Source organism: Crinia signifera, chromosome 19 (genome assembly GCF_055691185.1).
Source record: "Crinia signifera chromosome 19, ASM5569118v1, whole genome shotgun sequence".
NCBI lineage: Eukaryota > Metazoa > Chordata > Amphibia > Anura > Myobatrachidae > Crinia > Crinia signifera.
The window spans coordinates 66,632,203-66,648,439 of record NC_139226.1 but is presented as its reverse complement, the minus strand read 5'-3'; the positions used below and the strand labels follow the sequence as shown (position 1 = coordinate 66,648,439).

Below are 16,237 nucleotides of genomic sequence, written 5' to 3'. Positions count from 1 at the left end.
AACGCTCGGCGGGTGTGATAGATCAGGGGAAGCGCTATCCCCTGCTATAACGCACGGGGATATCGCAGTTTCCCCTGATCGCCATATAATAAATCTACCCCTGAGACTCTTCCCTGCTGCTGCTGGATCTCGGGCGACCGTAGCAGAGCCCGGCCCCCCTCCCCTGCTGCTGGAGTTCAGGCGACGGCAGAAGAGCCAGGCCCCCCTCCCCTGCTGCTGCTGCTGGAGTTCGGGCGACCGTAGCAGAGCCCGGCCCCCCTCCCCTGCTGCTGGAGTTCAGGCGACGGCAGCAGAGAAAGGCCCCCCTCCCCTGCTGCTGCTGCTGGAGTTCGGGCGACCATAGCAGTGTAAGAGGGGTGGGGCGGGGCCTCACGCGCACCACTCGCTGCGCGTACTCACCTCGCTGCGCTCCGTCTCTCACCTTCGGGCCTGCGACGGTCCCGGTACCTTGCTCCACTAGTTTCCGGCGGCGACTGCACCTGTAGGGGAAACAAGGGGGGAAACCCCCTAAGGGGGGGAGGGGATGCTCATCACAGGCACTATTGGCCTCAGAATGTTTACACCCGCTTGTGGAACACGGCAGTTGTAACTGGGGTGGGGGAACGCTCCGGGGAGGGGAAGGAGCACAAACAACACGACAAAAGATTCAATACAATTTCTACTCACCAGTCGTTTACTGGTCCGCCGTCACGCTTCCAATGCGGATACCGGCACCTGAAAAGGAACTCACGTAACCTCCTGCTCCCTAGGGCAGGGCAATACACCAACGCGCCTGTGGCTTAACGCCCGCGCACCCTGCGGCCTGAAGCCGTCTTACGTAACCCACGACCTAGCGCCACAGCCTAGCGTCGCGCAACCTGGGACCTAGCGCCGAATCTCCCGATGCCACGGCCTAGCGTCACGCAACCTGGCGCCTAACGCCCGCGCAACCTGTGACCTAGCGCCGGATCTTCCGATGCCACGGCCTAGCGTCACGCAACCTGGCGCCTAACGTACGCACAACCTGAAAAGAACACAATCTGCACAGGGCCACAATTGGTGAACCCAAGTACAGCATACAGTACACGGTGTCAAGTAAAACAGTACAATGTAAAGAGACAACACTGCACCAACACCTAGCGAGGGCCTACCTCCCTCTGGCTGTTCCCAGCCTTACCACAATAACCCTTGTGGCGATACCTGAATTCGCGGCCTGTCGATACAGGCCTGTTACTTCTACGGAGAGGCCTCAGTCCTAGCAGGGTCTGGGCCTCGTACACAACCAGGGCCTTGCGCCCTGCAACACAGATGGGCCTGGTGCCCAGTAACCCATATGGGCCTGGGGCCCAACAACGCAATAGGGCCTGAGGGCCGACTATATAGGGGCCTAAAGCCCAGAGCACCACTGGGCCTAATGCCCAACAACGCACAAAGGGGCCTAATGCCCAACGCACAGACCTGAGGTCCCCCACGGGCCTAGAGCCCGACTATGGTCCCGCAGGCCTGATGCCTGAATTGGACCCACGGGCCTATTGCCCGAACACCTGGTGGTCTAGGGGGGGGGGACCCGCATGTGGACTTACCCGTCCTAGGGCCTTCCGCTGGACCAAGCCTGGTCCAGCCACGAGGGTGGTCCGTCTTCGCCGGAGGTGGGATGCTTCCCACCACCTCCGGGCTTCCTGCAGTCTTCACCGGGGCAGCGGGGGCCGGGGCAAGCTCTTTTGCATTGCACCCCGCCGCACCCTGGCTTCTTCCGTCTTCGCCGGCTGTCCCCGGCACTGTGTCCTTCGCCCGGCGGGCGGCGGCGTGTAGCAGTCCTGCGCACACAGCTGCCGCCTCCCGGGGCTTCCGGCGGTAACCCTTTCTCTGTCCAGCGCTCTCCTCTCTCGTCCTCCTCCGTCGCCGAACTTCGCTTCCCGCTCCCGGCACTGGTTAGTTCAAACCAGCGCCCGGGGGCGGGGCTCGTGACGTGGTGAGCCCGGATTGGCTCGCCGCTGCCGCTTCCCATTGGGCGCCAGAGCGAGAGCCATGACTGGCTCTCCTTTGGCGCCGTATTTGAATTCCCTTTGTTCGTGGGGATCAGCGGCGAAGGCTCGCCGCTGCCCCCACACCCGGCGTCATTGGAGGGTCTGCTTCCGGCTCCCTGGGGTGGCGCCAGGCCACCCCAGGCCAGGAAGCAGGCGCCAACCAGCAGCAGGGCCAGTGACCGCACGAGTACACTGGCCCTGGCTGCAGGGGGCGGCGCCACCCGGCGGCAGCACTGCCCCTTCCGTCCCGGTGCTACTGCACCGGGGCGTACTTCTACACTAGAGCCCGGCCCCCCTCCCCTGCTGCTGGAGGTCAGTGGGCAGCAGAGTCCAACACCTCCCTCTCCCCTGCTGCTGGAGGTCGAGGTTGGCACTGACAGCAGAGCCTGACCCCCCCTGCTGCTGGACGTCACTAGGAGTGACGGAGTGTCTTCCTCCCCTCTCTCTAACTTTTATTATGTACTGTATGTGACTGTGGGATCTGGAAATAGTGTTTTCTTCAGTTCTGCAGGCTAATCTTCTGGACCTCAATAGGCTGCAGGGGGGAGCTCTGTGTGTTAAATGTCTTCTTTGCACCATTAACCCCTTCCATAGTGGAGGAGCATAGAGGCAAGTGAATTAAATGAGAAATGTATTGTTCTTGTTTTACAAGCTCAATTATACACACAGACACACGTAATATGGATGTAGCGCCGCTCATTCATTGCCAGTGCCCGCCAGATCCCTTTCACTGGCGAGCACCGGCGATAGGGACGGGGATGCGTGTGCGTCTCACACGCACGTGCGTCCCAGTATCACAGTGGCTGGGCAGCGTCTCCCTGCCCATCTCTGCTTCAGGGAGACGCTGCCCAGTTTGGGGGGGGGGGGGTGTCGGGTGGCGCGGGGTACTGGCGGGGAGGCAGCGGGGACCCCCGCCAAGCTCCATTGCCACAGGTCGTGCAAGCGCCCCTGGAGGTAGCAATAAATGTTGACTTGTTTTTATTCATTTTATTTGATTTATTATATGTAAAGCCACAGAGTGGTATACTTAGCGCACCCCTATCCTTTCTCCTTTTCCATCCTATCCAACCTGTACCTTTATTGACAGCGAGGTACGATAGAGGTGCTGCTTTTTGAAGCGCATTATTGGGGCCACAACCTTCTAGATATATATATATATATATATATATATATATATATATATATATATATATATATATATATACAATGGTTTCCAATATTTGCGCAAAAGAGTTCCAACATTTATATGGATTCAGTGAATTCACATGCAGTGCAGCTTTACTCAGTTGTGGGAATCACCATATCCCACGAAGAAAGACATGTAGAAAAAACCAGAGAAGCGCACGAATGAGCAATGTAAAAGTAATACTTTACTATAATAATATAGCTCACGTACATGTAGGTTTAAGACAATGTGTATGCAGTCAAACTGCGAATATCAACCCAGGTGTTTCGTCGGGGTATGACTTCGCCTCCTGACGAAGTCATACGAAACGCATTGGGGCGGATCCTTGGCTGACGCTGACACCTCCTTGACGCTGCTGACGTCTCCCGATCTGTCTGGTCCGGGCTGCGAAGTCCTTACACCGGTCTGGTGTTTCTACATCGTGCTGATGACGGACTCCTGCCGCCTGGGTTGATATTCGCAGTTTGACTGCATACACATTGTCTTAAACCTACATGTACGTGAGCTATATTATTATAGTAAAGTATTACTTTTACATTGCTCATTCGTGCGCTTCTCTGGTTTTTTCTACATATATATATATATAGGGTTACCTTCATCAGAAGGAGAGAGATCCGCACACCATATAGCTAAAAAATATATATATTTTTAAATATATTTTTTAGATGCATGAAAAAAGTTGTAAAAAAGCACATGGCAACATATTAGAATAAATATATATAAAAAAAAAAATTTTTTGCTATATGGTGTGCGGATCTCTCTCCTTCTGATGGTTACCCTATGAAATTTTCTATGTGATCGGCACCCGCATGTGTATGCTAAATAGTGTGCAGTTTTTCTCATATATATATATATATATATATATATATATATATATATATATATAAAAAAAAGGGGGGGTTTGGGGCCCTGTCTGCGCTCTAAGGTTCGCAGCACCTCTAGATACCTCGCTGTTAATAGAGGTATATTATAGACATGAAGACAAGAAAAGGGTATAGAGGTGCGCTGGTAGTTTCACAGATTGTGTGTGCACATGAATATATAATGAGAGATTTTTTTTAAAAATTTATTTCATAAAATGACATAAAACATACTCAATCATGGATCTAGTAGGATAAATTTCATGTGTGACACACAATTTCCAACAGATTATGATTATGATACAAAAAAATTTCTTAATTTTCAGTTAAAGAACCCTTTATTCTGAAAGACCCTACGCGTTTCGTCCCGATGGGACTTCTTCAGGGGTGTAAGGGTATCTAAGGAGGTGAAACAATGCCGAATAAAGGTTTTAAAAATAATATAACAAAACTACTTGATAGATATTGAGAATTCCCTGAAATAGGGTTTAGAAAAAGAGGAAAAAGAGGATAAAAGAGGATGAGTGGAATGAGGAGGAGGATACTGAATAATCAGTGATGGTGAAAAGGCGAAAGAGGAAAAAATTGATAGATATCGGTACCTTTATTCCCAAGCACCTGAATATGAAAACATAGATATGGATGGTTAACATACCAATCGATAGGTGAGTTCATATAAACCGGTTGGATGGGAAAAAGGGAAATCTGTGCCCTGACCGGAATGGATACTGACAAGGTATCTGAAATATTGTTTCAACCAATGAAAATACGTCTAAAGATTTTTACATAATGTGACATAATACGGCATAAAGTTAAGACGGAAGGAAGGCTCTATGGCCAGGGCAATTTCAGTATATATACATACCAAAGATCCAGAATAAAAACATAAGCCAACTGCTGTAGGTGTTTATGATCTAAATTCTGTGCTCCTCAATGCCGTAGATAAAGAATACGGTGAGGTTTCTCCTAAAATAGGTTTAAAGGAAATACAAATAAGGTACTTCAGGAGGCTTGCCTAACTTGTAGAGCTTTTCAGATAAAGGCATGGAGTGGTCAGACATATGGCTAATAGACAATAAATCTTAACAGGTATATTACATAGCCCATGGGTTCCAATACAAACATATTAACTGGAGACAACTACATGACATGTATAATGAAAAAAGAGAATAATAATACCATCTGTTACACAAATTGTTGTTAGAGCTAGATAAGGCCACAATTCTCATGAGGGCCCATCAGATGAAAAAAAAACAATTTTTTTAGCTGTCAGATATCAAAGTTAAATGTATATATATATATATTATACCCAATAGAGGTATGGCGCCTAGGGTTTAGAATATATAAATGTCCAAATACAGACTATATGAACCACATCCAATGAAGTAAGGAGTAGAAATCGTCCAATTTTTGGTTTATTAGTCTTCAGAGGATTTTTGAGAATAAAACCGCATGTAGATAATGTTCCACTGCATTTCGTCTCACAGAGACTTCATCAGGGGAATACAACAATCTTCATGGTTAAGGAATTTTGAATAAAGTTGAATCCTATTTGGGTGTCTGATTCCTACTATTCTTATATAGGGATGATAATTTCTTTTTCGCTATTTATTTTATCCAATTCGTGCAATATAAAAGTAATAGGTTGAAAAGAAGTTCACTGCCTAAAAAATTATTCGATCAGATGTTTCTGTTAGCCTTCTCTCTCAAGGGCTTAATATCTGAACCTATGATGTGGATAACCGTATGTCCATCCAATGGTAAAGGTAAAAATAATCTCCAAAGAAGCTTCTGGTTCCTCCAGAGAATGCCAGCATATGTGGTTCATATAGTCTGTATTTGGACATTTATATATTCTAAACCCTAGGCGCCATACCTCTATTGGGTATAATATTGTGTTTGGTGTGTTCAGGGAATTTAGGGGTGAGGCTGGCAAGTATTGATAGAAATCAAATTTGTTAAACTGTTTATAACGCAATTTGGAATATTGGGGCTACATATATATATATATATATATATATATATATATATATATATATATATATATATGTATATATATATATATACTTACTATGTTGTAGCTTTATTTTTTTAAATACCAACATGATGTGTATCTACAGTATCTGTCTGATGCTTGTACAGTAGTTTTGCAGCATGAAAAGAGGAATACGGCAGAGCATTTTGGATAGCGGATTTTATTCCAGATTTTGGAACCATGATACATTGAACAAAGGCATTAGAATCACATGAAGTTGAAAAACAGAGATAGTTGATGACTTAAGGGAGTATTCAATGTTTTTTTTTTTCTCCATGTGCAGCGAATACTGTTTAGGATTTGCTGCACATTCCCAAGGTTCCGGAGGGCTGCAGGGGACCCAGGGGACGGAGGCAGGCAGGGAGATGTAAGCCTCCCTGCCTGCCCCAGAGTTTTTGTGGGGGAGAAGGAGGGCTTAAGGGGACACAGGCAGCAGAAGCTGCCCACCCCCTGGAGTGCTGGCAGGGGACGGGGTAGGGAGCCGCTTCACTGGTCCTGCTCATAAGAATCTGGACCAGTGTGCAGTGAATATATGAATATCTAATGAGCGCCTCCTGGCTCCCGGCCCCCTGCTGGCGAATGCGTAAAAATAATGTTTTAATATATATTCATGTGCAAGCACATGAATAAAAATAGCATGCCCCTTCACAGAAAAAAAATTCTGATTTTTTGACACCCCCAAAAATAAAATAAAAACCTTTATTTTAAAAGATCACTTTCCAGTTCACCTTAAAAAGATGTCGAATGCAAAACGGTGAATCACGGCAAAAATCAGGGAGAAAGCAATTCGCCATCCTAGCATTGAATAGACTCTTGACGAATCCCAGTGAAAACCCCATTGAAATACACCAGCCAATTGCAGCAAGCATGAAACGGAGAACTGGCCGGCTTTCGGTGAACAGTGATCATTGAAGAGGGTGAATCAGATTTTCAGTGAAAAAGATTCACTGCAAGGAGTGAAAACAGCCCGATTCGCCGAAAAAAAAACCCCCAGTGAATCGGGAGCACTGAATACTGGCCTTAAAGTAGAGAGCACAATAAGCATACTGCAGGGTTGGTCCAGACATTTTGGGTAATATCTTCTATGGGTTATTTATTCCAACCATAAAATGTATCAGACGTGCTAGCTATGTTGGGTGCACAACATAGAATTACCTTGGAAGGAATAGGTCTCCCCAGAAGAGATGACCCAAAATGTGTCTGTCACCCATGCCTCCCACACTGAGGCGCCATGATGCTGTGAACTCTGCCTGGGCCTTGCTGGACACGCTGCCTGGAGTGTACTGCACACACTTCCTGGTTCTGAAACCTGTTGCCTTCCCTGGCGGTGGCCATCTTGTTGGTTTCTCCAACCAGGCTGCACTACCAATTATCTTCAGCCAATTACAGTGCAGCTCTCCTTTTAAATACTGACCAGCTGGGCCAAACATTTAGTCAGTACAATGATGTCCTTTCCCTAGGCATTTGACTCCCACTCCTGCTGAAAGCGCTGCTGCCTGTCGGCTATCTCCAGACTGAATCCACTCCTGCTCGCCTGCTGTGAAGACCATCCACCTGCAGAAACCTGCTGCCGCCTCTACGGTCCGGACAAGGTTAGCCCCCCAAAGGGGATCACCCTTTCCTCACCTGAAGGTTATTTCCACTGCAACTCTCCCTGGTCACAGCTACTCAGGCCTGCTGCAATACTTCCCGGATTCATCCTATCAATCATCCAATCACCCAATCGTCCAATCATCCAATCGTTCAACCATTCAATCATCCAATCATTCATTCAATAATTCAATCTTCAATGCAATCATCTCTTCAAGTAAATCCTTCAAATCAATTATTCAAGTTTACGTTTATTCTTCAAATCTACACTTCAAGTCATCTTCAGTTTTCAACCTCGTTATCCATCCACTACGAACTTTACAATAAGTTTTATATATCATTGACTCTGGTTATTTCATATCTTCAGTATTATCTTTGTGCCACAGTTCATCTTCTGTATCGCAGTATCTTTATTAAAACTGGTTTTCTTTTATCCAATTGCATCCCTCCCTTCTGTTGTCTATGCAAAAACCTTACATCAAGGCACCTAGCCTCCATTACACTCCAGCTGGTGCTACTGCTAGCGTGACAGGGTAGTTTCAGCATAAACATACTGAATGTACAACAATGTTCAACAAAGACTTTTATGATTATCACCATCATTATATACGATAGAAATGAAGTTCCTGTAAAACCAGCTGTATTTTATGATTGATGTGTAAAACTGAAGTTAATGCAGGAGGTGACTCAATAGTGCAGTATGCTACACCTAAATGTGACACATTTAATTTTCTCCCTCTCCTCCTTGCAATCTAGGCAAGGAAATATTGATTTGCAAACAAATTTAAATACAGAGTGAGATCATCTTTTTTGTGGTTTGTAAATTACACTTTACTGACCTGTATTAATAAACCAACTGTAGATAACTGCACTGCATCATTCTCCAAATGGTTACATTATATTTATTCCAAACTGGTTCTGAGAATTTCCTTTACTCCTAAGGGGTGCACACACGCTTCGATCCGGTGGCCGTCAATACCGATTCTGTATCAAAGGCCACCAGGACCCGACAGGTGCGACATTGAAAACCTGAAAGACCAGCAGGCTATCCCTTGCACCCTCTTTATTTAGCTTTTTTTAGAAATGTTTTATGCTAAATGGTTCAGCGTGGGCAGCGACTGTGACAATGTCTTGTGTCTCCATTCCCTCAGTTGTGTGAGTAGGAGACCAGGCGCTGCAAAAGACACACAACTGCCTGTGCTGCACACTTGAGACTGGAGATCCCTGCGCTGCCGCTGCCCTGGAGAACCTGGCAGTGTTGCAGCCCTGGAGACTCCGGGGTTGCCGCTGACCAGGAGATCCGCCTCCAGTAGCTGCTGGTGAGTGTGAGACTTTCCACTGCCACCCGCTTGTACTGGGGGGTGGAGGAGGGGGATTATAAACTCGTGCTCTCCACCCTCTCTCCCCTAACTAATACCCTGCATCCTTGCCTTCCCTCCCTCTATCTCTCTCACACAGCCTATCATTCCACCTCTGTCTCACCCCTTTCCCCTCTTTTCTCTCCACCCCATTTATCATTCCCCCTCTCAGCTTTCAACTTTTTCTCCCCCCCATCTCTATTTCGCTCGCCCGTCTCTTTTGTCTTTTTCTATCGCCCTGCCTTCATATTTTTCTCTCCCCTGTCCCTTTCATCTCCCCTCCCCTACACCCTCTCTCCCTGTCTCTCCCTCACGCCCTCTCTCACTCCCTGTCTCTCCCTCACACCCTTACTTTATCTCTCTCTAGTGACAATTTCTAGCTCTGTATCTCCCTCACACCCTCTCACCCCCTGTTTCTTCCTCACACCCTCTCTCACTCCCTCTCTCTCCCTCACACCCCCACTTTCTGCCTCTCTGTAGTGACAATTATGTGTGTGGGGGGCCACTTTCAAAATGTTGCAATCGGACCCTTAAAGTGTTAGTTATGCCCCTGAGCGTTACTCTGTAGTACAGATGTAGATTTCCCATTCTATTCCTAGCATGCTTTAATGAAACCGTTTATCTAAAAATGACCTTCCTTCCCGCACAGAATTTTTGAGCAGTTAGGTACCTTTATATAAAACCTTTATCATGTCAGTATGTTTAATTTATAATTGGGAAGATTTAAGGTGTGCTTCCTTGAATATTTCCTTATTTAGGTAAGTCTGACCTGACAAAGGTATGTGGATCCTACCAGTTCACTTTAGTTTGAAAATCAGTGGTGTAACAGTAGTGCCACAGACCCTGCGATGGTGGGGAGGCACTCAGTAAGTGTGGGTGCCGGGGGTCTTCAGGGGCTATTGTTACGCTGCTGCCGCATCTGTGGCTGGGAGTCGGGACCCGCAGATCTACTAGTCTGCGTCCCGGCAATCCTCATGGCTCCTTATGAAAAATCCCTCACAAAATGGCCACCCCTTTACAGCAGACAGTTTTTAAGGATGCTAGAGGAGGCAGCAGTGGGGGGTGGGGAGAAGCGCCAACATTTTCCAGCAGGGGGTGGGGTGCATAATTTGTTGTTGCGCCACTGTTGAAAATGCTTAATATTGTGTTACCTGTAGTCGAGACCAGTGCCTTCTAAGGTAGTGACTACAAAATAGGGTGCTGATTGTGAGACAAGGTGGGATTGGAAAATATCTAAAGTAACAGTTTTCCAGATTCATTATAAGGATGTCTATGCTTGAGCACAGGTGTATAGTATATAGACTTAATATCAGCTTGGTTTAATTATTTGTTGATATGGCTGATACACCTGAAGGTGGTCCTATCGAGGACCAACATTTCATGTTTTTTTATGATGCTTTAAGATGCAAGACATTTAGCTTTTAATTGCTGCAAATCTGTTGAGTGCCCCTTCTAAACTTCTCTCTACAGTATGTGTCTGTATATCTTGCCGATAATGTCAAGCCCTGGGCCCCCTGCCATCAGGGCTGGCAACAGAAATCCACACAACCCTCTTCTGCACGAGCCTCATTTAACCTTTCGCTGCTCCAGATCCTGTTTCAGGTGCGGACTTCTCTCGTTCTCAGTCCTGTTGGCCTGGCTCCTGGCTGCTGCCTTCTGCTGGCCTGTCACTTTCACAAAAGAAGCAGAGCACTACAAGCAGGCACGGAACAGACGACCCACACATGTGCTATAAAGTACCGGAGCCAGAGACTGAGGCTACAGTGCCAGTGGCGGGTATGGCTGTGCGCCTGCGGCCACAGGCCATGTGCACACACAGAGTAGATAGCTCTGAGCACTGAACGGCAGGGCACACACACAGTAGACAGCAGTGGCACACAGTGAGTCAGAATCAGCCACACACAGATGGTGCACAGTAGACGGCCTGGCCTCGAGGGTCACTGACAGGCCAGCGGTTGTGATGGGGCAAGGTAGCTCTGGGGCCCTTGAGATTTCTGGGGCCCATAACACTTGTCCCCCTTGACCCCCCCCCCCCCCCCCCCCATGTCGCCTGCCCTGCCTGCCATTGCCTAGCAACTCTCTGACATCTTCATCCCAGCACCGCACAGCCGGAGGATGACAAAATGCATGCATAAACCAATAAAACCAAACAGATGCAGTATAAACACAGCAAAACAATATATAAGAAAAACACATAAAGCAGTACCGAGAGCCACATTATGTGCATCATATGGGAGATAGATATAGAGCTGAATACATCATGATAAACAATTATCTAATGTGTATAAAATGTGTACCAAATCTATACACGTCGACGTGGAGTTGATTTTATATAGTGTGGCGAGCCACCGAGCCCGAAGCACGAGGGGACGTGGAATAAATGTTAAGTAATACGCGTGCGTTTGCCACGCTTTGGGCTCGGTGGCTCGCTGCGCTCGCCACACTATATAAAGTCAACTCCATGCCGACGTGTGTAGTGGGGGTATGAAAAGGTCAGAGGACGTGTACCGCCGCTACGCTCGCCACACTATATAGAATCAACTCCATGCGTAGTTGGATAGTGGGGGTATGAAATCACCCATGGGTGACTATACAATTAAAAATCTGGTCTTTACAATTAAAAATCGCATTGCATGAATTGTATGCCACTATATTGCATGCAATGCAATGCAATGCGATGCAATACAATGACAAAATCGGGCGCCCAGATATTACACAAGTACCGCAATTTTTTTACACAAAATTTTGATTTTCATGACTAAAAATCGCACCATATCGCATTTTGTTGCCGAAAATTTCATCTTATTCAATAGTAAAATTCTGCCTATAACGTTGATTTAAAACAATGCGATAAGGTGCAATTTTGGAACCTTACTATAAATGTTAGGTACTTGTATATTATCACGGCGTCCACGATATTAAGTCGTATGAGTTATAATCTCATCGCATCGCATGCCATACACCCGATGCACAGCGATGCGATTTTAAATTGTATAAGCCCCCTATATGATTTTTAATTGTATAAGCACCCTAATGGGGGCTTATAATGTTAAATGCACCCCCACGCCACCCCCACTATGAACGGCAACCCGAAGCGTGGCGAGCGCAGCGAGCCCGCGAAGGGCGGCGGTACACGTCCTCTGACCTTTTCATACCCCCACTACACACGTCGGCATGGAGTTGACTTTATATAGTGTGGCGAGCGCAGCGAGCCACCGAGCCCAAAGCGTGGCAAACGCACGCGTATTACTTAACATTTATTCCGCGTCCCCTCGTGGGGCACGCTGCACTCGCCGCGCTTCGGGCTCGGTGGCTCGCTGCGCTCGCCACACTATATAAAATCAACTCCACGCCGACGTGTATAGTGGGGTTATGAAAAGGTCGGAGGACGTGTAACGCCGCCCCTCGCTGCGCTCGCCACGCTTCGGGTTGGCATTGATACTACACAAGTACCAAATCTTATCCTATTAAATCTCACTCATTAAGTCAGGGAACTATATTTATACCCAATGATTCCTTGACGATGGATGCAACACATGGCTTCAATCTATGACATCACTTCCTGTTTGGTGATGATTAACAAGAACATAAAATAGATCTAGGATCTTTAGGACAACGAAAACAAATATATAATCACAAAATATGCTTGCAACTTTAGCAGTGGAATGCACCAGCATCTTAAGTAATGGGCTAAAATGTAAGCTGTAATGAAATGCACTGCCATCTTAGTTGTAATAGCTAATTGTGAATTAACACCAATGAGGTAAAATAGTCTAAAGTCCATTTAAGTTTTGGATTGTCTTGACAGTCCTTTTTAGGTGTCTCTATATGGTGTCATTTTCTTGAGGCATTTATGATCAGTGCTGGTGACTAATTATTTATTTATTTATTTATTTATTAACAGTTCCTTATATAGTGTACACATATTCTGCAGCGCTTTACAGAGAGTATTTGAACATTCACATCAGTCCCTGCCCCAGTAGAGCTTACAATCTATATTCCCTACCACATGTACACGCGCACACAGACATTTTAGGGTTAATTTGTTGGGAGCCAATTAGCCTACCAGTATATTTTTGGATTGTGGGCAGAAACTGGAGTACCCGGAGTAAACGCACGCAAGCACGGGGAGAATATACAAACTCCACACAGTTTTTCAGTTAGAGGAGAGAAAACCATTAAGAGGCTTTTTAAAAAAAATTTTTTAACAGAGGCGGTCATTCTGATTTACCCTCAAAGCTGTGAAATGTGACATTTCGGTTATCTCAGTCCAGCCACTTGCACTCCTATAACACTTAATTGATTGGTACCTGGGGCCTGAGCACCCTGTACAGCAGCTTCGCCTGATGTGTGGAGATCCATGATTTCCTGCTTTGCCGTCTTGGAGTGTATTTATTTTCTTTGTAGCCCAACCTCTCATGACAGGTAATTTCATGCTGCTGTTCCTACCAGGGGCTAATGTTCCTACGTGCAGCCTCCTGCGGTCAGGCCCCCTCCTCTCTTCCAGGCACAGTGATGGAAGCACTAGGGTCTGCGCACTAGAGAGCCCAGACCCTGCTGCGCAAGACTGAATCTCCAGAAAAATTGTGCGGTGGTCATTTTTCTGGTGATTTTAACAGCGCTGCTGCTGCTGGCAGGATGGCATCATTTTGGAGTCTGAGCACTAATCGCTGTTAAAATGCCTGCTGCACCATTTTTCTACTCTTATGCCACTACACTCCTGAGGGTAAGTATTACAAAAATGTGTGCAGTGTATGCAGTGTTGGGGGATGCAGTTGGAATCCCGATTGCCGAAATCCTGGCACTTTGTCTCTCTATGGGTGTCCACGACACCCATAGAGGGAGAATAAATTAGTGTGCCGAGCATAGTGAGGCACCGAGCCGGCTGTGTGGCAAGCACAGCGATCCACGCCCCCCCCCCCCCTTGTCGGTATTTTGACCGCTGGGATTACGACCGCTGGAATTTCATACCAATCCCGGTGTGGGCTACGCTGGGACTCAGGGGCCCATGTAAACCATGCACACTGAACCCAATATAGATACGCCACTGTTCCTTATTATGGCAGCTTTTTTTAAGTGCAAAAAATAGCTGATTGGCAACTGTAGCTGAAGCAGACTTAAATGCACCTTCATGAGCTCGAGGTAGGACCCCTCTATAAACTGATTAATCAATTTCATCACTCAAGTTTTTGTTGGTTCAAAGGCATGAGGTGCCTCGTGTAGACTAAGCAGTGGTGGTTTTTACCTATGGGCTGCAGGGCTGCAGCCCCCCAGGTAAAATACGCCACTGTGTGAAGCCAGAAGCAGTCTGTGAGACTGCACTGGATTCACTGTGACTGGAAGTGACTTCCTATTGGAAGTCTTTCCTGCCAGTAACCAAGGCAGTCCATTGGGAGGTGTTTCTAACCTCTGGGATGCCTCTCTATACACAACTGCAGGGCAACCCCTAAAAAAATGGGTTCTGAGCAGTACCACTGACGATATTGTGCATGTGCCAGACCCGGGCCGTATACCATACTACGGGTCTGCTCCCGAAGTAGCCCCATAGAGGCTGGGGCCAGCGCTTGTGCAGTACCAAAGAGGCTACTGCGCATGCGCCAGTTCTGCAATGGCGATTGGGATTCAGCACAAGCAGCTGCGATTGGAACTGGCAGCACCGGAGGGGTTGCATTGCGGCAGCCCCTCTCCTCCGCTGAGGTAGGAGCTGCCACTGCAACTGAGTGCATAGTTACGCAGCATTTCTCCTGGCTGCAGCTATCTTGTATGGTAGGCCACCTTAATTCAGAAAATATTCTTGCATCAAATGTGGTAGCTCAGTCATTTCAAGAGGAGGTCTATGGTTTCTTCTAAATGCAAGAGACTTGTATGGTGCACTCTTTAGAATTTGAAATAAGGCTCCATAAAATTGAACATACTGTAGTTAGAAAGTAACATTTATTATAACTCACATAAAAATCATATTGGTAGAGTATTTCCCGTGATATGACGGTATTTCCTATTCAGATAAAGAAATTCCAGTGATTTAGAAAAAGTGCAAAAATTCCCAAACTGTGGCATTACATTACTGACTGGTGGAGCCTGGCAGGGGCAGATTGACCAGAAAAAGTGGCCGCCACCCTCCCTGGCTGGGCCAATGGCAGTGGCTGCAGCAATATGCCCTAATCAGTGGCGTAACAATCGTGCTGCGTGCCCTGTATTCCCCTCCCCGGTGCGCCTGGCTCCCAGTTCTAAGTTCCTCCACTCAAGTCCCTCTGCCGCTGCTGGACTATTCCTGCCAGGAGGGGTGAAACAGAGGGGTGGTCCAGGGGGTGCACCAGACCTACCCTTTTCCCAGAGCTGGAATTCTGAGTTTCATTCTGACCTATTGTGAAACTGCCCCTCCGAAGATCCTGTGCTCTCTGACTCCCTGGCCCTGCTGCAGCTGCTGTGATTGACAGCCTCCAGTGCTGAATAGAAGAACAGGATGCTCAGCTGTCCAATAGTGTTTGGTGCAGCAACCTGCTGCTCAGTGATTGGCTGAGCACGCAGGCTTCAGGGAAAAGGGAGGCAGGATCCCGGCCCAGCTTAGAGGCTGTCTGCAGGGGTGTGCTGCTCATGGAGAGGTATGAGCAGCAGATTCATAGATTATCAGGGCAGGGGCAGCCCTACAGTTACTTAAGGTACGTGGCTGATTAAGGTGTCATAATTTTAGGATGCAAACCCTGCCGCAGTGGGCCCCCACCTGATTCACTATTTCCCCAGGCTGGACTACACAGAGTCATTAAGAAGTTGTTCCCCACCTGTGTCTTCTCCCCCTTCTATGGAGCAGCTTCCCCCCACACTATGTGACACTGCCCCCAAACACACACACACACACACCATATGTGCCCCCCCCCCCACATGTGTGCCCCTGGCCCCCACACCATTTGTGCCTCCCTATTTGTGACACTGCCCCCAAACACACACACACACACACACACACACACACCATATGTGCCCCCCCCCCCCCCACATGTGTGCCCCTGGCCCCCACACCATTTGTGCCTCCCTATTTGTGCCTTTGCACACCCCCCTCAACCCACAGCTCCCCCTCCCCATGTGTGTGTCTCTACCAGTTCCCCCTCCCCATGTGTGTCTCTGCCAGCTCCCCCTACCCATGTGTGTGTCACTGCCAGCTCCCCCTCCCCATGTGTGTGTCTCTGTGTCTTTGCTTGCAATATCAT

At 47.5% G+C, this 16,237-nt stretch overlaps 1 protein-coding gene across 4 annotated transcripts in view; it reads left to right on the top strand.

The window, feature by feature from the left end:
- LOC146042633 (NXPE family member 4-like) overlaps positions 1-16,237 on the top strand; it is a 142,663-nt gene that overhangs the window by 23,543 nt on the left and 102,883 nt on the right. For 2 of the 4 annotated variants that reach the window (XM_083162718.1, XM_083162719.1), the window contains exon 1: positions 15,301-15,694. The exons of 1 other annotated variant lie outside the window; for it this stretch is intronic. The gene's annotated coding sequence lies outside the window, so the exon portion shown is untranslated. Of the gene's footprint in view, positions 1-15,300; positions 15,695-16,237 lie in introns of those variants that run through there. One more of the 4 variants, XM_083162720.1, reaches the window with a different exon arrangement.